The following is a 26,122-nucleotide window of genomic DNA, read 5'->3' as shown; positions in this document are numbered from 1 at the left end:
GTCACAATAGCAGACATCTTGTATTTCAAATAATTTGAAGGTGTTTTTTAATAGCTAGGCACAAAAATCCAGCCATGATAAAAGTGTGAATCAAGCAGTATATCAATTATAGGATATACATGCATTGGTAGATATTAAAATTAAGCACACAGGATAGTACACAATTTTATTAGAACAACATTTATATTCAGCAGTTGGACTCAGATATATTTCCCAGTTAATCCCATTCACAATTTTGCCTAATAAATGCAAGATGACATTTTCCATAAAGAACACAGAGTATTATCACAGTGTTCAGCTTATGACTATCTTCATCCATGTTTAGTTACTGGCAATATCTTGGACATTTGACCATCTTGCAAATTTTGAGCCTTCCAAATTCTCACAGTTCAATCACTACAAAATAATAAATTAAAAATGAACATGTGAAAAGATGTGGAAAGATAAAGAAATAAGTTCTTAGAATTACTTATCTTGGAAGCATTTTCTGAAAAGGTCTTTAATAGATGTAAGTAAAAATATACATTGTCCTATAAGTATATCAAACAGTTACCCATAATAATAAAACTTAAAATAGCTCATATGATCAAGGGCTTACTATGTGCCAGCCATTGTCACTATGTTTGCCTTACATAGATGAATGAATTTACTTCTCCTTGCCTACCATTAGATATAGATAATGCTATTATCCGCTGTTTACTGATGAGCAAACTGAGGTCTAGAGAAGTTAAGTAATTTGCCCAAGATCACAAAGTAAGTGATAAAGGCATGATCTGAATCTAGGCAGTCTGACTCCAGGACCCTGTCTCCTAAACATCACACTGAAATGACAAGGTCAGAGGTCCTTAGGCATAAGAGCCCACAGTAAGGTCAGAGTCCGGGGGCCGGGCAGGGACTCCAGGGAGCTGGTGACTCTGTCAACAGTCAGGAAGAGTTATGTTGCGGTGGGATCAGCAGAAGCCCACAGGAAAAGCAGGGGGCTAGTAAGAAGTGGACCACCACTCTGCCTATCAGAGAACACAGAGGATGCAAAACTTTTCTGAGAAAACTTACTTTTGTTCACCCAACATGTGGGTACTGGGGACCAGTCATTAGACACTCACATTTTTCTACCATGTCTCTCACGGCTCTAAAAAGGGAGTGTTGCTTTTCTCTGATTTCCTAATAAATCCAAAGCCAAAAAGAAAGGGTTGCCATGGAATTCTATAGTTAAAAAGCAGTTGAAAGGTTATGCAGTCCATTTCAAGGATAAAGAACATTTAACGACTTGTCCAATGTAACACAGTGGAGCACAGAGCCAAGCCTAGAATCCAGGGTTTCTAGTTCTTAATCAATAATCTCTCCTGCAAGAGTTCTCATCACAGGAATAAAAAGCACACTTTTTTTTTTGTATCTACATCAGATGATGGATGCTAACTAAACTTATTATGGTGATCATTTCATTATACATGTAAGTCAAATCATTATGCTGTACACCTTAAACTTACGCAGTGCTGTATGTCAATTGTATCTCAGTAAAACTTGGGGACAAATAATAATCTCATCAACCCACACAGCACATGTACACTGAAAACAGTAAGGGGCTGTGCTCATTCATCCACCCATTTATTCCATTCAACCATCCACTCAGCACATTTTCACTGACAACTTGCTGTGCTCTAGGCACTATTTTAGCTGCCTGGGATAAACATAAAATAAACAAATAAATAAAAAATAGAATTTTTTGCCTTCATAGATCATATATTCTAGCAAAAGGAGACAGACAATAAACCACAACAAATAATTAGATTGTAAAGCTTATTAGAAAGTAATAAATGTTATAGAAAAATAAAAGAGCACAGCAAAGGGGGGCAGGGGGAGCAGGTCAGAGGCGAGATCACAATTTTAAATAAAATGGCAAGGCGATTCTTCTTGAGGAAGAAAGAACTTAGAAGGAGGTCTGAAGGCAAAGCGTTGCAGGCAAAGAGCTCAGCCAGGGCAAATGCCCTAAGACTGGAGTGCGCCTGCTCTGCTCAAAGACCAGCCGAGAGGCGATCGGTGTTGTCAGAGAAGGAGCCAGGCAGAGGGCACTGGAAGGTGACATGAGAGAGAGCACGTGCTCAGAGGGCCAGGCCCAGTACGGGCTCGTCTCTACATGAGATGGACAACAACCGTGAGCTTTTCAGCCAAGAAGAAACGTGACCTGACTTGTGTTTTAAAAAAATTACTCTGGCTTCTGTGCTGAGAATAGACCACATGTGGGCAAGGGACTGTGTTTAGGAGGCCGCTGTAGTCATCCAGGAGCTGATGGTGACTAGGTCAGTGAGGCAGCAAAAGACATGGTGAGCAGTGGTCGGATTCTAGACGTAATTTAAAGGGACAACACCAACAGGATTTGCTGACGGCTTGGATATGGGTGTGAAAGAAAGGGAGGAATGGAAGCTTCTGGTCTGAGCAACAGAGAAGACAGAAGCCATCGACTGAGATGGAGAAGGCCACAGAGTGGCCTCAGGAAGGGTGGGAGTTCAGTTTTTGGCGTATGAAATGTAAGATGATCGCCACAACTAGTCAGGAGAGGAAAACTTGTGCCAGATTCGCTCTCCTGTTGTAAACAAAGTGGAAACTTGAGAAAATGCATGGAACAACTATTTTCAGACACTGGGCAATGGGTGGTTCAGGCATGTGATCCCTGAGAAAAGGGGAACAGAGAAGGTAAGCTCTGTGACGGCCTTGGTTCTGGCCCTGGAAGCACTTGCCAGACTACAGCAGGGGGCGGGGGAACCAAACAGAAAAATTACAGAATGGGAGGTGAAGAGATAGGAAGAAACACCTAGGAAGTATGAAGTCTTTGGAATTTGTAAGACCAAGTAGAGGAGAGGAGAGAGTGTGCAAAAGCAACTACGGAGCTACAGGAAAAAAGTTCCATAAATACACATAGAAAGCCTCTAACGTCTTTGACTGAAGGCGAAGCTGCACATGAGTAAAGACTATAAGGCCAGGCCAAAAACCAGTTACTAGTAAGTGTAAGTCAAACGACTCCCAGGGCACACTGAGGGCTGGGAGATGCTCAGGTTCTGACCAGTAGAGCAGAGAGTGTCATCACACACCCAAGACAGTCAGTAGGGACCCAAGAAGAGCTCAGGACAAGTCTCAGAAAGATGAAGCTGAGCCACAAGCAACTTAAGTGCCTGACAGACAAAGCCCAACACTCTTTAAAGGAATATAATACAATCCTGATACTCAAACACAACATGTTCAACAGTCAATAAAATACTACTTGACATAAAAAAGGAGGAAAAATGAGACCCATAGTCTTAAGAAAAATCAGTGACAACAGATCCAGGAATCAGATATGACGGAATCACTTCTACAAGGACTGGGGATTACACCTCAGTTTTCCCTCCTGTAAAACAGGGATGATGACAATGCTCCCCTCGTAGGGTTCTCATGGAGACAAAGTGAGTTAGTGCCTGAAAGCACCTGCAACAACGCCTGGCGGGTACTAAGCCCTGTACACATGTTTGTTAAATAACAGATACATACAACTAATTTGAAAATAGCCCTTTGGATTTTATTGTCTATTTTCCTGATTTAAAGCTATGTGGTAAATGCATCTACACCTGATGCACCAGGAATAAACTGAGGGAAATTTCAGTTCTTCAAAAATAACACTGGGTCATGGAGGAGAGGAACTACAGCATCCTCACACCTCACTGGACAGGCCTCAGGGACGCACAATTCTTCTATAGTCTTATTTTGAGCGTCCCATGACTTTGAGGGATATTAAGTTATTTCTGGTAAACTGTCAAGGACACAAGGTTCCAAGGAGATAAACAAAATGGTGACTCTTAAGAAAGTAATGCACCTTGGAAATTGCATCAATGAAGCACCAAAATTAGCCACACAGAATTAGAAAAACACAAAATAAATTGGCTTTGATGTTCTTTAAAGATGAGAGAAAGAAAATCTAAATGAAAAGAGGGATTTGAGAGAAACATCAGAAATAATAAGAGACACCACAGAAATAGGACAGAGGCTTCAAAATAAAATCAGGGTTATCATGCACTTGGGATAAAACAGTCAAGAAGGTGCTCAAGTTAAATTAAGTAACATAATTGGCGCAGAAATGACATAGGGAGATTTTCAAGATAGACATTCAGGAGAAATGACGTTTTATTTGAAGGAGACAAACCCCTCACGCTGTAGTACATACACTTTCCTTCCCAAAGTGCTTATACACATACGATGTCGTTTTCACGGTCGCATCTCTACACCTCCTTCAAGCACATTCTTAAGTGTCACGTTCTCAGGCAGGTCCTCACTGACCACTCTCACTGTGCAGTCCCCCCCGCCCCCCCAATACTCTCTCCCTTGCTTTACTTTCCTCCATCGCGCCCATCACCATCTGACACGTTTTACTTATTTATTTTCTTTTCATCTCCTTAGAATAAGCCTGGGGTTTGTTCATGTTTTGCTCACTTTGCTATTCCCAATAGTCTAGGACAGTGCCTGGCACACAGGAGACTCATCATGAATGAGCAAATAAATTAATCAACCCAGTCATCCAAAGAGGGAGGAAGCAAATATTAATATCATGTATTTTAAAAGAGGTGGGAGAGGTAAAAAGAGTTTTTTTTTTAATAGTTTGTTCTAAATATGAAGAATGGCAAGTTTGTTGCCTTTCTGGGAAAAAAAACCTTTAGAAATTAGTCACCTATGAATGATTAAAAAAAAATTAAAATCACCAGGGGCAGATCTGGAGGTAGACTTCCCAGTATAAGCAGGGAGCTGATACAGGAGTAACACTATTATCACGTACCTGGGGAGCCCAAACTCAGTGCCCACAGTGGGCCTCAGAAAACAGAAACGAGACAGCATGAACAGCCATTAGAGTGACTGCAATAAAAGAAGGGTTTCACATGTTCTGCATTCACAGATGTTGACAACTTAGAGCATTTATTAAATCTGAACACCAGCAACCAGTGTAGAGAAAGATCACACAGGAAAGCTGACTCAGCTGCAGTAGAAACGTGGGTGGAACTAACACCTACGGCTTTGCTGGGGCCATCATGACCTTCCATCTCTCTGACGGGCACCAAGTTATCCACGTTCCGGAGTTTCAGAATGCCCCCGCCGCAGCCACTGAGCAAAACCGGGTGGCCTGCCACCATTCCCAGGGCACAGACCCAGTCCGTGTGTGCGTTTGGAACTTGCCGAGAGAAAAAACAAAAATTACCAGCATAAGGGGATCCTTCCAAACAAAGTTTTCATATGAACACAAGTTACAAAAGTTTTTACTGACAAAATTACATATTTGGAACACTGACTTGGCCTGGAAACTATAAAAATCATTTGGTATGCAATCACTCTTAGTGATTTAAAGAAGTAAATCTATAATTTGCTCTGCAATGTGCCTCACTAGTTATCATCAGTCTTATCAGTACTAAAGGGCTAGAATATTAAAAATTTATAGAATCTAAAAGGCCTGGATAGTATACAGGATTTTTCAAACATCACTTCTTCTTCAAAGGAGCAAGTATCTCATCTTTCTCTAACACGTATTTCATGCAAGTTTGGAACCTTTAACCTGGTATGTAGTCTCTAAGGATTATCTCATAAAATCACTGCCTTAAATTCTGAACAAGAACATAGAGGCCTAAAGCTTTCTGTTGAAGGCTGGAGCTAACTATACATTTCAAAGTGAGTAGACAATAATTATAAGCTCAGACATTATGACCATATTTTATGCATAAATATATTTCTATGCATAATATAGAAGTTACATCCAAGAATGTGTATCTATAAAAGAAATGCTTTTGAATGCAATGTCTGCATCTGTTGCCAGGTTTTTTCTATCAACATTCAGGCTACTTGTTTATTTGCTTTTCATCTGGTTGTCAGCAGGAAAGTGACAGCAACAGCAGGACAAACGCGCCCACACGGAGAGAAGGGAAAGCTGGAACCTGAGAACAAGTTCATCTGTTAATTCATTTCTTCCTCTGGGAATTAGGGAAAGCCACCAGTATTTGAGTGTACTGACAAAACACTTCAACCCAACCACCATTCTACAGGAAGTGAGAGAACCACCACTCGTGGAGGTATGAACATGCTCCTGCAGAGGAGGCACCATTTACACTGCTCTGACTTGAGCTACACTTAGAATTCTTTGGACTGTGCATACCTAAAGCAAAAACAAAGCAAAATGAGAAACTGTAACTGCTTTGCTCTGAGACTGATTTTATTTAGTAAGCAAATGCACAGGGCAATCCCAGATTTCCCAATTCTTATCAAGGCCTATTGTCCTCTTATCTAAGAGGTTATCATTAAATGCTGAATGTTGCCCTTTCCATAATTAATAACTCTGGTGGGTGACAATGAAACACTCTTGAAGAGGAAGCCCTGACTGATACCATCCTTAAATGATGAAATTCTACTTAGAGGCTCTTCAAGTTCTTATAGAGGATACTGGTGACTGAAGCACCCAATCTATCCCGTGCATTACCTGTAGAAGGTCTTTCTGAGCCAGATCCCATTTCTTGATTCCATTGTCTCTGGACCCACTAAGCAGGTTATCCCTTTGTATGGTTAGTGCTTCAGTGCCATCATAATGAGGGGGCTTGAAAAAGTGGGTCGGACTCACAGTTCCAAGAGCCCCTTCAGTTACATCAAATATCTAAATGAAAGCAGAAAGAAAACAGTCATCCTATTTAACTTACAAATAAGTACCTATATGTGTTCATTCATTGAGATACATGAGATGTATATTAACCAGACATGATTTATTTTGTTGTGATATTTTACTAAGTTAACTTAAAAAATCTGCTATGAATGACTCAGAATGAACCTGAGCCCTATTTTCATATTACTTTTGCTTACATGTTAGGCTTTTAAAGGCAACAATTTTTTTCATGTACGAGTGCACAAATGGTATGTTCGATAACAAAAATACTGTCTATCAATCCAGTTGCAATTCAAATAAGTGACATGACCGTTATTTCAACACTAGAACCTCTGCGGTTCTGGTGGTCATCGTAAATACCCCAGAGCTGCTATTCAGAACTTTTCACTCCCCTCAGTTGCCTTCATCTGTCTCAGCTGTTGATCTTGTGATGTCCTGCAAAGGCTAGTGTGATCAAAAATAAACTTTCTGGACCCTCCTTCCAGTTACAAAAGTTCGCTTTTATCCTCAGACATTCTCTTACCCATCCTTTCTTTTCAGCTGCTAAAGTGTACTTACTTCTTTCCAAGGCTCACATCTTTGATCTGACTATTTTTTGATCTGATTCATCAATTGCCACCCCTTCTCTGTTCACACTTTCCCTCTCCACTGAGCCCATCTCCTAAGCATTTAAACATGCTCAAGTCTATAGAGTACAAAATTCTCTCCCCTTTACCACTCTCTTTTCAAGTCACTAACCCATTTCTCATCTCTTAATCAAAGTTCCTTAAAAAGGAGCACTTATATGCTTCCTAGCTCTCTTTATCACTGTGTCCTTTTTTATTCCTGTTGGTTCTTGTAGGACTCCCCAAGGCTGAGTCATGTCAACTTCTTGCTCCTTTGGCCATGTCAACTACTCTAACTCCTTGAACGTCTGCTTCTGTTTGACTGGCTCTGAAACACACATGTCTAGTTATAACTTATCTTGAGCCCTGGACTTGCCTTTCAAATGGCCTACTGGTCTACACAAGGAAATCCTCAAACTTAACATCTCCAAAATCAAACTATGCATCTCTCCTCATCTTATCTGCTACTTGCATAAAACCTGAAGACCATACTATGTTCAGTATGAAAGATGGTGATGATGGGACTTAAGCAGTAGTTGGATGACTGAGCCAAGAAATCTTTAAAATCCCTCCCAACCTATCTTCTATGACAAGTGATCATATATGTATAAATAATAAGACAACAAAATCAGGAACTATGAGTGAGGAAGATCAGGGAGAAAAAGCAAGGGCTAGAAATGAGAAAAAAGAAATCTGATAAAGAGAAAAGGGTCCTAGGTGTATCTCAATACTTTAAATCTATAATTTAATAGGAGAATATAATTCAACAACTCTATTATACACACTTTGATGTGATGATCCTTGGAGCTGGTGATGATTAGATCTTGTCCATTGGAAATCTGATCTACAGGAAGACATATAACAGGGCCTAGGTGTCCTGTTAACTTTCCTGTGGACTGAAACCTTAAAAAAAAAAAAAAGAAAAGAAAAATAACTTTGTTTGGAAACATTTCTTAGCATGCTAAGGCTAAGCCTCAACAAAAATAATCTATATTCTTTGATAAAACTGTTCATTCATTTTCTTCTGATTTAACCACCTCTATACAACTCTGTTCAAATTAACAGTCAAAAAATGGCCAAACTATGATGGAAGTGTCAGAAGTCCTAAACAATTTATTCCAAAGTGACTAATGTCATTCAGGTATTAAACAAAAAGGCATCAAGTGTCCAAAAACTTGCTACAGGTTAACTTTAACTCCAACCTAAGTCCAGGTAAACTTTAACCTGTTAAATGTCCGCACATGTTATAGACATATGACTGATGTTATCAGACCCAATGTGAAATTTGATTAAAACAACTACATCACTGATAAAACTAGAAAATAACAATATGGAGAAAGTAAGATTATTTTTTACACACACATATTTTCACACATACACATGTACGTATATGTACACCCATCTTATATACACATGTGTACACATATACACATGCATGTGTGGGTGCTATGTGTGTACACACGTGCACCAGGAAATAGGTAGTCCATTTCATCAGTTATTTTAAAGATATGAAAATGACCAGGAGTGTATCTGACTGGTAGAAAAACATATGATGTCAATTATCGGGGTGACAGTGAACCTTTGTTTCATAGTCCTGCCTCAAGTCAAGCTGCTGGGATGCACAGATATATTTCGCTTTCAGCATATTACCATCTTTTGACAACTCTTTTCTTAGTTACTTTGTTAAGACGAATCTGTATTTAATCACGTTGCTGAAATCAGGAAGGTTTCAAAGGATCTAACTTTTCAGCAAAAAAGAAAGTGTAAAGCTTTTCAAAAGCTGATCTTTTCTGCCTCATGTTATGACTAAGTTTCTCCCTCCATGGTGCTCTGACTACAAGTTTAACATCTTCAAGAATAAACCAAGTCTTCCTCTCTTTCCTAATTTTCTTAAACAAGCACTCTTTTAATTTTTCTACTTTTTATTTTTGAAACAGTACTCAGGACTGTGTTTCTACTTTCTCTCTCATTTATTTATATATAAATTAGGTTTATTATACTTTCTCAGACATGCATTAAAATATTACAAGTTATAACTAGTTATTCTCAAAATTTCTAAAATAAATTTTACTTTTATTTACCACTAACAAATTCCTTCTAGATTGGATTATTACTTGAATTACCTGAATTGCAAACTGAACTCAGTATCCTGTAATTGCTTGTTCAATGGCCTTTACCCTCCGTTATGAGATGAGTTCCAAGAAAGTGGACCCCACGTTTGTCTGGCTTAGTCTTTAGCCCCAGTACCTACCACGGTGTTGGTACAGTGTCTGCCATAATTGCTTGACTAAGTATTTGCTAACTAATAAATAAATATTCTCTTGCTGCCAAAATTGAAAGAACTAAAATAAACACTCAAATGAAGGATAAAAACTCATACTTCAATTTATCGTTTTTCTCTTTTTACTCGCTTCATCTTCTTAATACTTCATTTTTTACATATATTATTTCATATTCACCAAAATCCTGTGAGGATTTATGTGCAAAGTTGTAAAGTTTATAAACTGAAAAATTTGAGATGTAAGATGCATGACTGATGTTACAAAAAATAATCCTTTCACAGGTGCTGATGCGGTCAGGGTGAGAGTCTGGGTCTCTTCCTAGTAAACAACACAACTTGGAGACATATATTAAGAAAGGCTATTTTCCTTCGTATACATTTTTCCCAGCAACAGAGATTAAAGAAGGAAAATTGGGAGTTTGCTAATGAGTAATGAGGACAGAAGAGACATTTAGGAGTGTTGTATTCAACAGAAAAGCCTAAGATTTTATGTTAACTTCTGGGGTTATAAAAATTAGATTTCACATACACTAATGATGAGTGAAAAAATACATTTGCCATGCACAAGAAATACATTTTCCTTTAAAATTCTGCCTTTTAAGATCCCACATTCTGACCGCATTTCCAGAAGCTGCATAGAGGAAGGTGCCAGTTGGGTTTAGTGCAATTTGACTGATCTGGTTTTCCCCAGAAGGAATAGCAACTGTCCGGCTGGTACTTGCAGAACAAGCGTCTCCAAGAGGAACTTGACCTGAAGACCTTAACAGAGACGAAACAGCAAGATAAGTCACATTTCTGGATAACAGTTAGGCTTAGAATTCCTTAAATCCCTAGGAAACTGGCTGCAGGCAACAAGATCTGCTTACTGTAAGCACCTTACCTAGCACAGCACTTCACAGACAGGTGACTGGCACTTATAAATAAACATTTTGACAGATAAATGAACAAATGAATGAAGAAAACAAGATGACATGACTTTAAACTCTTAATTTGCAAGTCTCTTAAACACTAGTAATTCTGGGTCCTGAGTTAAGGATGACTTCAATATGATTCAGAAAAGATTAGATGACAATGATTCAAAAACTCAACAAATGATGCAGTGCCACAAAGGTAAATCATTTTTCTGCAGTTTCCAGAAGTCCCCTGAGGGGCAAGCCTACTGATATTCCTTTCATAGGTAAGATTTGCCCTTTTGAGTTAAAGACACTGAGGACTTTTAAAATTATTTTTAGTTTTTGTTTACTTTAACCCAATCATATATGGATTAGTTACTATTGCTTAACCATAACTTACTTCTATTTCCTCAGCTAAATTCTAAATGGCAAATGTATTTTTAAATTTGGGAACATTTTCTCAGTTAACTTCTAAAATATCAAGTTACAATCAATCTTTTCAAATTAGATTTTAGTGAGTCAACTGGATGGGTAAATTTCTAACGTAAGATAACAGTATTCTTTTTCTACAAAATTTCCCTCTAGAGACTTGTATTCAGTACAGTAAATAATTAGTAGTTTTCAAAATGCAAAATAGAATTTAATGTTAGTAACCCCCACTCTACAAATGCATAAAAACTAACCACTCCTATGCTTTCTACTCTTATTTAAACCAACAGAGTTCACCTTAGTTTTAATTATGTACAACAATTCATCAATCTTATGGCAAAAAGAATCATCTGCTCTACATTTTAAAGACATATATGATAAGAAACACAGAAAACAAACTCATCCTCCAATTATCCAACACAATCTAAAGTTACAAAATATGGGCTAACCCCAAGGCAGTGTTAAGTCCTAAAAAAACAAAACAAAACAACAAAAAAACCCTCTCAGTTATTCAATACATGCTAATTAAGTGTTGAAAGTACTTCTTCACCATCAATGGTGATTTCAGCCATTTTCCAAGGAGTGGTATTCATTTGACGCATGTAACTATATAAGTAATAAATACTATGAAAATTTAATTCCTTAGTTATTTGGTTAGGGAGGAAATATGAAATGTGTACTTAGTCACAGATCAGATAGGACTTCTCCCTTCCTGTTTAATATTGAGCTCTTATATATTATTTTCTCAACAGGTTTTTTCACCTTACTTTATCAGGCATTCTTACTGTAAACACTTTAATGTTCCTTGCAAGTAGACAGGTATAAATAAATAAAAATGCATTCACAGACCTATCTTTCCTCATATTTATAAACAAGGGCTATTTGCCCCTTATGCTGCTTGTCTTTAAGTTACTTACGTTAGCATTTGAATGCACTTTGCTGAATCTCTGATATCCCAGACCTTAATAGAAGATGTTGACACTGTGAAGACAAAACTTGCCTAATTATAGTATTTTACAGATATAACATTGTTGGGATGACCCCCCAGTGACATTATTTCCTGCCCAGTCACCAGACTCCATACTTTAAAAGCACAATCTAAAACAAAAAAAGAGGAAATACTGTCAATATGAACTAAATTAGACTTCTATGAGAAAAAAAAATGAGATAAGGAAACAGTAATTATTCCATTAACTTGAAACAGGCATCCTAACTCCATCCTTGACACTTTGCAGCAGGTTCAAGGGCAAAGTAGGTGTAAAGGATTGGATGAAAGCTAGGGATGCATCACACGGTATTAAAAAAAATTACACAAAATTTTGAAACAGATATATGAAAAGAGTCTTACTCCAAATTACCCCCGAATTTTAAACAACCATCGTAAATCAGCCATTTCAAAATCTGCTCTTACCTCCTGACAACACTCCATACTCATAAATACACATACATTTCTTTCCAGAAGTCACTGATGGATGGATTTTATCTTTGACTCAAAAAACATAATCATAAAACTATTCTATTTTGGTTTTCTGACATGCTGAATGTGTAATTATACTGGAGAAATCAATTAAACTTGAATCATTAGAAAATTATGTTTTTGCAGAGTCAATTTTTTTTTTAAATGGGGGAATTGCTTGCAATTATTCACAACACATAAGCTAGACTCTTATATTTCCCTCATAGACAATGAGCAAAAATTTTTGCTGATAAACTGAGTCTTGGAACATCCCTATATGCTAAGAAACTTTAACTAGCTCCCCAAATTTCTATACATGCTTCCTTCTCATCTTCCTAGTCTCACTGCCCATTGTCATGTATATTCCACATTTCAACTCAATTGGATTTAGTTTCCAGATTCCTTTTTTTTTTTTTTTTTTTTAAGGATTAGATTTATTCATTTATTTCTGCTTGGAAGAGGTACTGGGGATTGGACCCAGGACCTTGTGTGTGTTGAGCATGCGCTCTACCGCTTGAGCTATACAACCCCCCTCCCCCCAAATCCACTTCTGCCTCCACGTCTCTGCTTCTGCTCTTCGCTGACCTCGGTTGCCCGTCCTTACCTGTCAATAGCAACAATCCTGTAAGACTCATCCTAAACACCTCCTTATCAAAGCTTCCCTTATTTTTTACAGCTTGGCATAATCTCTCCCTTTTCTGAAACCCCAAAACTCTTAGTCTATAACTTTTCAAATCATTTGGAGTTGATTTTTTTAGCTGCCTGCCATTTCACCAAAGGGGTTAAGAGTGCAGGTCTGGAGACGAGTAGACCTAGGCTTCCAATCCTGGCTCTTTCGCCTTCCAAGGGTATCTGGGGAAATTACTTAGCTTCTTGAATCTTCAGTTTTTTCATCTGTAAAATGAGGATGCAATATGTACATCATTGGGGTTGTTGTGAGAATTAAGTGAGATGTAATTTGCACACTGTCCAGTACAGCCTCTGACATAAAGGAACTGCTCAAGAAACGGTGGCCGCTACCCACCTTACTCTCTCTGTCACGCTGTATGCTGCAATGGCCTTTCATAGATTTTTACGCAGCCTGCATTACTCAAGCTCAGGGCTTTGCACACATTAGATGCTCAATTACCAAAGAGGGATGTATCCCCATGCCATTCTACTCACAGCACATCAACAGAGGTTTTACTTTCTTACCAACCATGCAGTGATTTTATATTTTATATAATTCAGAGGTTGAACCAGATTATCTCTCAGATTCTTATGAGTCTTAAGCTGGTTTGACATTTTTTTCAAAACCAGCTCAGCGTAATCATTTTTTAAAAGATCTGTTACGCACCCACATGAAACAACAACCAGCACCTTTGATCCAGTGAAGAGAAGAGCATCAGTAGCCCCACACGGAGCGCAGCTGTGTGTGCCCTTCAGCTACGTGCACACACGGAAGTGGGGGTGAAGCTGGAAGTGGGTTGATCATGCCTCTGAGCTGGGGGGAAAAACACAAAGCTTTACTTCAGTAGCTGTATCATGAAACTACTTTTACTTTTTTTCTCTGACTTTAAGAAGTCTTTCCAAGTAATTAGTAATAAAATCCATACTGCTCCCTTGTCTCATTTTTTAAGCAAAGGGACACAGTGTGAGATAGTAAAAGCAGTGATGGCGTGCACCGAATAATCAGGTGTCAGCCAACAGGTGCCTTCTGCAAGGAGCAAAGCCAGTGCTGCATCTGGATTTTCTTATTAGTAATTCCATCTCCTTCAAATTTAATGAAGTAGTATTGGGAGCTGTTCGGGTATAGTGAATTCTGACAGGTATGAAAGTATAAATGATGGTTAACTGGAAGATGTGACTCTCTGTCAGGCTGGAATATAATTCTATGTCAAAAAAGACATTCTGGAGAAAGCATAACACATACCACCTAAAATACTAAGAAAGCAAATTTCAAACCAATTTGAAGAAATATAAGAATATTTGCATAGACAGAAATTCTAAAGGGAGAATGGCTCAAAAATAGCAAAAACTTTAAAAACTCTTAACAATGTCAAAGAAAAAAAATTTTTAAGAGTAAAATTTTAAGAGAACAGTGAGGCTCTTTAGGGAGCTTTCTAATAAATTTAATATTTCTGAAGTTTCTGCTTTATGCCATTGGACTATGAACTATGGAAACAGAAAGTTTATCAAAACACTGTCCCTATCCTAAAGGAATTTAAGACAGGATCTGAACTGAAATAAATGTAAGAGGAAGACTAAAGATGAGTGTGAATTAAGACATGATAAATACGTAAGTTGAATGTAACTTTGCTTTAGAGCAGGAAGAAAAATTATGCTGAAATATGCCCATCATCTAAGACAGATGGCATAATATGAGGGCAGATACAGGCATAAAACAAAGCTATCTGTTTCCATCTTCTTGATGAGTAAGAACAACTTTCACGATGCAAGGGGCGGGATAATTCAGAAGAAATGTAAGCCCAAGATAAGTTAGAACTGATAATGAAGACTTATTCAATGAGCTCAAATACTTCTGTTTCTGAATCATTGTGTCACAGGGTTTTGAAAGTACATACCATTATGGAGGCAAAATCATTGTTGGGACACTAAAGGGATCTATAAAGGGGATAAAACTCATAGACCCAGTTTTCTAGAAAGGAGAAACATAGTGGATTTCAGAGATTACAGATGGGTAACTTGTTGAGTCTCACAGAGGAAAACATTACATAATTATAAACACTTAGATGTTCATCTATAAGAGATAACATGAGCTCACTAATCTCATGGGGAAGTTCTTTGTAGAATTAACAGGCAGCATGTTAGGGGAATGTCATATTCACAACGTATGTTGACTCCAAAAAGGTCCATACAAAAAGCTTTTCAAATGACATCCTTGCAGACGAGGTGAGTAAGTAAAACCCTACTGTAGGAAGGTAGTCCCACCAGTGGCTGAAGAACCACACCTAAAGGGTCCATGTTCCTGCCAGTCTGGAAAGAAGGCCTTCAATGCCTAGTCAATCTGTCCTCAGAAACAAAGACAGACATGGCCTGTGTATTAAATTGATATATTAAAGCAATGCACTGCGTAGAAAAAATTACAACAAAGTTCATTTAAGTACATACCTAGCACTAAAATATTCAATGGAAAAAATTTAAACGTAAAATTTAAGTTGAAGAGAGAAGAGAATGCCCCAAGTAGGAAAGGGACTTAACTCAATTTACAAGCTAAAGAAACTTGTTTATTGATATGAGATCAATGGCTTAACAATTTTTGATTCCTCTATCAACATTTTCAATGACTTGTGCAGTAGAAGTAAATATTTCAGAAGAAAGCAAGAGAGATACTACATTCTGCTGAGGCCACATCTGGAATGAGGTTGAGCTCTGGATGCCACATTCTAAGAAGAACTCTGAAAAATGGGAGATTTTCCAAAACTGTGGAAGCAGAAGGAAGGATCCTAGACTATATCATATTAGGAACAGATGCATCTAAAACTTTTGAGATGATAAGAGAACTTCCATTAGAAGAGAGCATACAAAAGCACAGTTAAATGGCTGAATATTTAAAAGATCTGTCAGATACCCACAAAAAGATGTACTGGGTTAATTCTACTATAGCTCAAGAAGGCTGATGAAAGACCAATGAATAGAAATTTAAAGGAGGTAAATTTAGGCTCAGGATTTTTAAAAATCCTTTATTTTTAGGGTTTAGTTATGATTTCAAAAAATGAAGGGAGTCCCTCATTACTAGAAATAATACCAGGAATTGTTATCACACGGATGTGTAATGACAAAACCCAAAGTATTATTTGCATACATGCATCAATTTGAGATTTTTGAAACTAATGCTCAGTAACTTGTTGGTAATCTAAGAATTTAATCAGAACTGAAATGGGAGCAAAACCTCTTCAAAAGTCTGAATCTGCCATTTCAAAATCTTAACTGATGTGGGGTTTAAAAGCTATGAACTGAAGCCATCAAATTGTAACTATTGCTTCACATGTTGAAAAGTTATGATCTAATACACAGTCAACTGCTACTGTTACTTCGAAAACAGAGTATGTATGTATGTATGTATGTGTGTATGTATGTATGTATATTCTAAGAAGCTGACTATAAAGAAAAAAAAATCCACGTTAACAGCCTAAGAGTTGCATGGTCTGCATTTAATGACACAAATCATCCTAAGGGGAAAAAAACTAAACAGTACCCTCAGTTATATAATACTACGTCTCCAAAAAATTTCCTTCATTCAGATCATTCTCTTTATCCTAAGAATCTATTAAATGTTCCCTTCATGACATAACATCCAACACAATTCTGTCATGTCAAAGGTTGTAATAATACAAAAGTAAATATTTGCCTCCAGTGACAATGTATGGCACAGCCTAGAGACCAGGATGTCTTTTTTTCATTCTTGTTTTTATTTTTTCAGACCTTTGAAGAAAAAGAATTTCAACACTAAATAAAGAATTTTATTCATTAGATACTGAAAAGTGCTCTCATATATTCAGAATACTAGGGTTAATACTTTATAGAGATTACCTTATATCAAAGATAATAGAAAAAATACAGAAATTGGAAACATACATCCATGCTATTTTTTCCTATTAAAATTAATCTATTCATGTTCTGAAATATATAAATCAACTTTAAAATTGTTTAAGTTAAGGTTAAATACTGCAAATCTTACACAACAGACCTGATATGAAGGAAAAAAAATGCTTACTTTTGTTCCATGCAAAACCAGTAAAGTCTTGCAATGCTGTGAATGAGATTAATTTCCTCTCCCTTCCCCCGCCTGACTTCTGGAAGGATCTACTGATGATCAGGAAAATGGCCATAAGACACGGGCGGAAAGTGCCAAGGGAAAGGAGACAAAATGATTAGTGGAAAGAGGAAATGATAGAAAGAAAAAGAAATTAAGGGTCCAAAAAAAATCTGTAACATGAAAAAATGCAACATTGTTGTTTCTAAAATAGCATTTACTATTTAAAAATATTTATTATTTTTTAAAACCTCTTTTTCCTTCTATTTCTTTCTATACTTTAGGTACCATAGTATCCTTTTCCCCCTAGCATACTTTTTTTCATCACAAACCCTGCCATAAGCTTCTTATTTAAAATCGATAAACCAACATGAAAAACTACCTTATTCATCTCCCACAATTTGAGGGGGCAATATTCATTGAGGAAATTAATTTTCATAGAACTAAATTTCTTCTAAAGAAAACTTTTAGATTATAGACAGAAAACAAATAGCACAATTTTTTATGTTATTATACAAAAAAGTCTGCCACTACTTTGTCTGAGAGTTATGATCACAAAAATATATTATTATATATATATTAAAATTTATGGTTAAAAATATTCGTGCATTGACATTTACCAGTTATGAATGCAACAAAAACGGGACTTGCTTAAAAGTTTCTAGGAAGGCATTTTAGAACTTCACTGAAAGGTCAGAAGGTAGGAAAGACAGAAAGTCCCCATGTACCTCCGACAGAGAAGAGTCATGCTCATCAGACCTACAGGGAAAGAGTCAGAATTATGCAGAGAAAGACTGCAGATGGTAACAGGCTGACACTGAGGCTGAGCTGATGCAATGGTATGAATAATAGAAACACAGCAAACATTTCCTTTAATGGGCCCTGCTTTCCTATTTGCACTGGATATTAGCAAATTCAATATACACCTAAATTAGGTAAAATGTTTTGTTCTTATGTTTTCTACCAAGATTGGAGGGGGGGTGGTTCTATTACTGATCCATGGAACCGATCTGTCCTCGCTTTCTAAAATGTAGCCCCTGAAGAGGAACACCGTCAGGTAAATGAAATCCATCACTTCAAGGTGCTATTTAATCTGACTAGTACTAGAAAACTTTTCCCATTTCAATAACCATTAATGAATTTTATTCCTCCTGATAATTACTTTAGAGTCTCATATGAAAATTACACAAATACATGTCTGCGTGGGGAGTGAATCAGTCAAAATTTAACAACCTTTGATTTAACTCATCTCAAAAACACGGAGGTCTTCTGCTTAGTCAGTCCCTCAGTAACAGCTGGGAGGTTTTGGTGGGATTTTAAAAATAGCTGAGCCGTTCCTGTCAGCCTGACCCTCAATCCTCCAGGACTGACAGTAAGTCTGGTTATTATGATACTAAATATTTAGCATTTAGTATCATACAATAGGCTTGGGAAGGATGAGAACAGAGTGAGTGCTGGCATGTCATGTCATCAGAAACAATGTGTGGGACCTAACTTCTAGCAGGTGAAATATGCTAGTCTCAAAAAGGGGCCCAAAGAAAGTGATTCAGAAGGTAAGTGAGGGTTCGGGGTAGTCAGTTATTCTAAGTTTTAATTTACAGAGATGGCAATGCAATTAAATGATTGGTAGCTGATAAACCATTTCAGTAAAAAACATGGAACTATGATTAGACTGTCAAGATTATCAAAAGACTGACAAAATTTTATGACTGTAAATACAAGGCGGACAAAATTTAGTAATTCTTCATATCACTAGTGAAAATGGACTTCCTAAAGACATTCCTAATGCTCTACTCTTTTCTCAATTAAATGAGAGGTATGATTTAACAATGTTTAAGAATATTTAAATACTTGTTTTTAAATTTTAAAAAAAATCACCTAACTAGATCACTTTAAAGGACATATCATCTACTGATTAAACCATATTTTAAAATCTAATCAAGAATTTTATCCATAAATTAAGTAGATTAAAGATTACTTCAAAATAATAGTGTATCTTTCTAAGTCTACAGAGCCATTTAGCGTGATCAAACATGCCAGACAGATCTTAAACAGTATCCTGTAATTTCAGAAATCATTGATATATATAGGAAGATCACAGCATAGAAAACAAATTGGCGTGGGAGGCTGGATATCAAGTACATACATCCACAATGTTATAATTCAAAATCAAAGCAGACAAGTCAGAGTTAATAAATACTTTATGGCAACACCTTTAGTATGAAATTTTTACAAGACAGATTCTGGCTCAATGTGGGAATATTCTTTCACTTCAACTTTGATGAAAATTGTATTTTCCCTACCCCTCCAACTTTTCTTCCCCAACAGCCCACCCTGAGTTCTACCCCCTCCACCCATAAAGGTACTCTTTTTTTTCAAGAACACAATGACTCAAATTTTGTGGTGGATTTGTAGAACAAGCAACTGATAACATGTTACACGTCTGTGACATGGTCTTTGTCAGCTGTGACATCCATCAAAGGTAAAATAATTTGCCCCTTTTCAAGGCAGGCTATCGAATTAGAGGCTTTTATGGGCTCAGTGAAGATGAAGAATCCCAAGGAATTTCAACTTCAAGTGATCACAAAGATGCTTCAATTCTAACTGACTTGCAAAAGGAAAAGGCAAGGCAAGTGCTGCAGTGGAGCAATGCAAATCTACAGCAGGGAATGATGTTCAGCAGGAAAATAAATTCATCTAACTTTGTGTACATAGTTCATTTCCCATTGGAAAAACACATAAATTACAGCACGAGTGCACAAGTCAGACTCCACCTCCCGCACAGAGAGAGAGCTAAGTGTTCTCCCTAGAGTGTATTGAAAGGCTCAGGAATATTATAATCCATAGTTGGGACTCTTTAACATAATGACTTACTTATCCTGCTGAACTGATGCGTTTCCCTGAGAAACAGTGAGACGATTAAAAACATTCAGTTCATTACGGGGCCGGCTCGGTGGGGAAGACGGAGGTGAAAGGCTAGGTTCCAGGATCTGAGCGACAAGGAGAAAAGAGTTAAATAGGTGGCCTTATTGGCTTTTATTTGTTAGAAATGTTATAAGAAACATGCTTTAAAAAAAAAAAAGCTTGTCAATAGAGAATTCCTTCCTTCCTTTCTTCCTCTCTTCCTTTTTCATAAGATAAAATGCACTCTGAACAATTTAATTTTCCCCCCACTGGATTGTGTTAGATTGGCCAAAAGATGGCACTAAAGAAAAAGTTCTGTTGGCTAAAATCTAAACTCAGCATGAATAAATCAAGGCAAATTTAAAATTATACAATTTTACACTTGAGACCAAGATGCTCACTTTATAGATGAGGGAACAGACCCTGAGAGATTAAGAGGGATTTGCTTATTCAACTGATTAATTCATTTCTTTTTCAATTACTTATTTGCTCCATCCCCTATCTCCTAATTATTCTTGAGATATTTGATTCAGTAGAAACAGGTAAATTATATCTTTAAATACAGGAAGCAAGGATGATTAGAACAATTTCCATGACATTCAAGGCAGCTAAGCCAGTGGTCAAAGTAGAGAGTGTGCATGATGGTACAGGGGAGGGGATGGTATAAGATCATTCACTTGGGTACAGAAAATACCCAAAAACTTCTTTTTGTATTTAATATTGAAGAAATTGGCTTTACCAATATTTGAATAGAGATTGCCATTGATACTCTCACTCAAGACCATGTCAGAGATCGACCTGCCATCTGCAGCCCGTTAGGTGACCCGAGGGAAAGGTGAGTGTGCCGCAGGTAGAAGGGTACAGGGGCTCTAACCCATTCATAACTTTCTGCATGTTGTGGTGTTGCAATTTACAAGTGCCCAGGTAAGTGGACCATCAGATTATATTATATACTGTTAGGCAGACTAACCCTCACAAAACACACACATAGCTTCTAAAAGATTTCAACAACAAAAAAATTAATCATAATACCAATTTAAATATGAAAGAACAGCAAGAAAACAGCATAACTCACACATCTTCTAACACTAGATTTTTTCAACCACTTCAAAGCGGTGAAATCAATCTGTGTTATCAGATAACAGTCAGAATTAATTTCAAATTTTTCTAGAAGACTATTTGAGTTACAGTTTTAATAAACCTCTCCTCAAAGGTATATTAAGTCCACAATGACATACACAAATAATTGAAAAATAAATCAGAGTACATGATCGATTTAATTTACAGGTATATGTGTGACCAAGAAAATTAGAAGACCACAAGCTGACGGCTGATTTGATTGTCTTAAGTCAAATCAGTCACAACCCCAGAGTCAGCCTAAATATGGAAAATAATTCCACTGCTGTCCTTTAGCATCTCAGTGCCACTGATGTTTTATACACCCTATCAGATAAAAAAGCATTAGTAACTGACTGCTTTTGTTCCTTGGTCTTTGGTTTTTCTGCTTTCTCACACACCTTTCTCCTTGCTATGGGGGGAGGCTCTGGTGTTTTTTTTCTGACAGAGATGACTGTCTGGAACTAACAAAGAAAAAGATTCTGTAATCATCTAATTTTAAATATATACATAGAACTTTGGCAGTTCAACCTAAATTTTTAATAGATTACTAAGTAGAACTTGAAAAAGGTTACTTGGGAATAAAAGATAGAACTAGGATAGGAAAATATTACATGAGTTATTTTTAATTAATGGGAGCTTGACAATGGTATATTTAATTTTTAAATTGGCGATCTTATCAAAAATATATAAGCCTATTATCTTTGAACACAAACATCAATGCTATACTGCCAAATAGCTAACATGAATTTTTAAGTTTTAAATGTCTTTAAGTTTGATTAAAACTGCTTTAGGTGAAGAAAAATTGTCTTTACAATTTTGCAAGAACAAAAATATTAGAGTATCAGAATATGAGAAACAATGAAATTTAATGAATTATTATTTACAGAGTCACAAAAGAATACTACAGGTGAGCACAGAAAATGTTTCACTTAACTAGTATTTAAGTATTAGTTAGCTACGTAAATTTTGGTAATAAAAATATTCTTAATTTATTACAAATTTCAAATGTTGAATAGTGGCTATGTAGCTAACAATTTAAGACTGATTTTTGTGTATAGTGGTAATGAATTTTGATTGGAAAAAAATGAAATTTTGCTATCCTTGGCTAGTTATACTAATAAGGAAAAAAACACCAAAGAATTAGAAAGCAGGATCCTCAGAATGGGCTTACAGTGATTCCTACTGAAAGTGAAAACTAAATGTAACTAAACTTCATGTGCTTGATTTTTCTAACCAGAGGAAATCACATTTTAGAAGTTCTGCATCATTTAAGTCATAGGCCTACTTAGGTAAATTATTTTATTTTATGCAATAAAAGTCATGAAGTGACAGGCTGTAAGAGTCATTGCACCAGCACATGACCAGCTCTTAAATTTGTACATAATTACACAAGCATCTTAATTGATGAAAACTTCTGCCATCATCAAAATTAATGAAAGTTCTGCCATCATCAAAATTAACTTTGGAACTAAAGGTAGCAGATGGGCTTACTGAATGGAAGACAATGAAAATACCTTCATAAGATGAAGAAAGTTATGAGAAACAGATATTCAAGTTGGGAGCAGGGAGTTTGTTATATTTTATTATTTGCAGAGTCATTTAGTGTGTGCCACTTTTTTGGCACTATTTCTCAATGCAGTCATGTGTTCATCCAGTAAATCATTTGCTAGATCATATGTGAGGGTTAGTTTAAAAAAAGTCATTAAAAATCTTTACCAGTGAATGACTGATGTAGTTGTAATACAACTAACAAGAAATACACACACATGCACACACACTGGCCTGTGTAGGAAAATTATTCTTCTCAAGATAATTATGAACAATTTCTAAATAAAATCTGTTTTGAATAGAATGTTTCTTGTTAAGATTATCATAGATGGGAAATGTTCCCTCCTTCAACTCTTTAATAACACAATAACAATTCTTTGTGTATACACTCATCCCAGACATGCAATGTCTTCAAGGCAAAGAATTAGGAAAGTTCAAAATGGATTAAGTTGGTAATTGACATCTGCATTTTTCTTTAAAAGTGACAGCAAAAGTCTACTCACCTGCCCAGGCTCTTAGAATGAGGATGTACCATGATTCAGAGCAAACTGGAGAGGCTTCAAGGTTCTGTTTGATGTAATGATTTTACAGGCGTCACTTTAACCTACATTTGTTTCTAAATAAATTTTGTCTGTAATTCACATCTCAGCCTTATAAAAATGATACTCTTTAAGAAAGACCCTAAAACTTAGAAGTAGGACAAAGCAATTTCAACAAAGCACGTGTCATTTAAATTATTTTGAATATTCAAAAAATTAGGGGACACGACACCTAGCAGAAATTACTTTGAAAACTATAGATCTTACTTACATAATTTTTAAAAAAAATAGAAATAAGAAATTAGCAACATGCGTATTAAAAAAAAAGTCAAAAGAAATGAAGTTGGTTTAGCTGGGCCAGACTTACATGCTACCTACCTTGGAAGCGAAGCCAGACGGGGGAGGGAGCTCTTTTTCCCTAGCAGAAGTATTGGTCTCAGTATTCATTCCAATCTCTTGGCCTTCTGCAACAGGTGTAAGAGGGCCAGGCAAGAAGGCATCTCCTGCACGAGTGTCTGAAGGTAAAAACATTTAGCATGTCTTTTCCTAGCAACTGTGTCAAACATAGCATGTAAGACAGTGACAAGCCAAAGCTACAGCAAGGTAAGATTTTCAGGGGTCATACTCAGCCAACATTTGTATATGCTTATTGGATGCCAGAAACTGTTCTAAATACTTTATTATATTAGCATATACTATCATTATTCCAGTTCACAAATGAGAAAACGGAGGCACACAGAAGCTAGAAGTCCAAAGTCACAGTATGTGGCAAAGCCAGATTCAAAACCAGGCAATCTGCCTCCAACATTACTGCGCTATGCTGACACTCATGGCCAGCTCCCTCAGTGTCTCATAAAAGAAAAAAAAAGAAAGAAAGAAAGAAAGAAATTAAACCAAAAGATAATTGCAGGGAGTTTCAACTGAATTTTGATTTTTCCCATGCTTATATAATTTATTTAATGTAAATTTTATTTTAATATCAATTTTTATATTTGTATCTCCATTTTCATGACCCTGCCCCCTGACGTCTTAACTGGATGTTTAATCTGCCTGCGGGATATCCAACGCCAGCCCATCCTAGCTTTTGGCAGCATGGTGAGGCAGGTGAAGGTTAATTTTCCCTAGAATCTAAATTCACCTTAAGCATTCCCTTCCATACTCCTGGAAAACCAAGGGACTACCTTGTTATTAATGCTTAGAGTTGGATGTTATCAATAATGTGTTAACAGATAATCAAGGTGTTTGCCACAGTAAACCTTCAAAGTACAGACACCCTGCTGTATTCAACTTTACACCCCCTGCATTTAACATAGTGCCGGTACATACCTATTTAAAGCATATAGTCAACTTCCTTTATTCAATGAGTGAAAAATAAATGATCTGAGAGCCTTTTAGGCATCTTTGCAGTTCAAAAGGAGTGGCAGAGAGCAAGAGAAAACTTTTGGAAAGAAAAAGCCCTGCAGACACGCACCCCCCACCACCCAGGCCCCCTGCAGCCAGCGCACCTCCACGCCAGGGCGCCCGCCCACCCTCGGTCCATCCCTCGGCTCGCTCCCAGCTGCGGCTGCGGCGCCTCGCACTTCTGACTCGAGTCCCCGCCCCGCTAGTCTTCGCAGCTGGGGTCCGCCGCCCCGCGGACCCGGTGGAGCCGGCTGGGCTGCGAGCGCCGCATCCCCCCACCCCGGGCCCCGCGGTCCCGCCTCCGCCAGGGGCCACACGCCCTTGACCCGTCCCTGGCCCGCCGGCCGGGCTTCCCGCCTGCGAGCCGCACAGCCAGAAGATGAGCGGCAGCTGCGGATCAGCGAGAGCGGCCAGTTCGGCGACGGGCTGGAGTCGAGGCTTGTCAGAAAGCAGCCCTCGACTAAGACCTCACGAAGCCCAGAACCACAGGAAGAAGGCATTGTGGGTCTCCTGGTTCTCATTATTGTCACACTGGCCCTGGCGGGGGCTCCCTTCAGTGCTGACTTTTAGCTGAGCATCTTCTGAGAAATGCTGTGGGCTCCTTTGTACTTGGAGATGAGAGTGATGGATATATGTAGGTATGGGGGGCACCTCTCTTCTCAGAACTGGCAAGACTCAAATTTTAAATAGTGTGTCCATTGCAGATAAAGACGATGACCCTTCATTGCAGAAAGAAAGAAAGAAAGAAAGAGAGAAAGAGAGAGAGAGAGAGAGAGAGAGAGAGAGAGAGAGAGAGAGAGAAAGAGGAACAAAGAAAGGGAAAGAGGAACAAAGAAAGGGAAAGAAAGAGAAAAGAAAAAGCCCTGCAGGCCAGCCTTTTATCCTGTCAATTCTCTCAGCTGCCAGTGGAATCATTTCCCCAGGCTTCCTAACCACAGTGGTTTTTTCAGGAGACGGCCTTGAGGCCACCCCTTCAAGTCTCTCCCTGGCATCCTACAAGGGCACGAATAGCAGGCCTTCACAGAGCCTGAGACACAAAGTTACCTTAAGAGATTTTCTCCCCAGCTGAAGACTGGTTCCAAACTACACTAGAACGTTTTGAGTCTGGGTACCTTCTGCTCAGTCACTTAGAATAATAAGACACAAACCACACGTTACCAAGCCAGTAGCTCAAGGACCACACATGAAGCCCGTCGATTTGTTTTAATTGGCAAGCCCATAATTTTAAAGATAATGAAATTCTCCACTGAAATCCATATTTAAGGCTTCTCTTGAAAACAGAGAATCTGGTAGCCTTAGGCCCATATTCCATCATGGCAAAAATAAGCAGCAGTGGAGTGGTGGCCCTTGTTTTAGATGGGGCATGTCCTCTTCAGGTAATCACACTGACACCTGCTAATTGCTTACATCCAACTGAAATATTCACTTGCATTACCTGGCTGACCACTGTGGGCCTCAAGTCCATCCTGTCCACTAGCACAGTACTGTTCTTTCAGGTCCGGCTTCCACCCATTCATTCAACAAATATTTACT

At 37.6% G+C, this 26,122-nt stretch overlaps 1 pseudogene; it reads right to left on the bottom strand.

Moving 5' to 3' along the window:
* Positions 1–311: 311 nt before the first annotated feature.
* LOC116668100 lies at positions 312–26,122 on the bottom strand (annotated as a pseudogene).

This window comes from Camelus ferus, chromosome 13 (assembly GCF_009834535.1).
Source record: "Camelus ferus isolate YT-003-E chromosome 13, BCGSAC_Cfer_1.0, whole genome shotgun sequence".
In the NCBI taxonomy this organism is placed as follows: domain Eukaryota; kingdom Metazoa; phylum Chordata; class Mammalia; order Artiodactyla; family Camelidae; genus Camelus; species Camelus ferus.
This window is presented reverse-complemented; position numbering and strand designations above follow the sequence as displayed.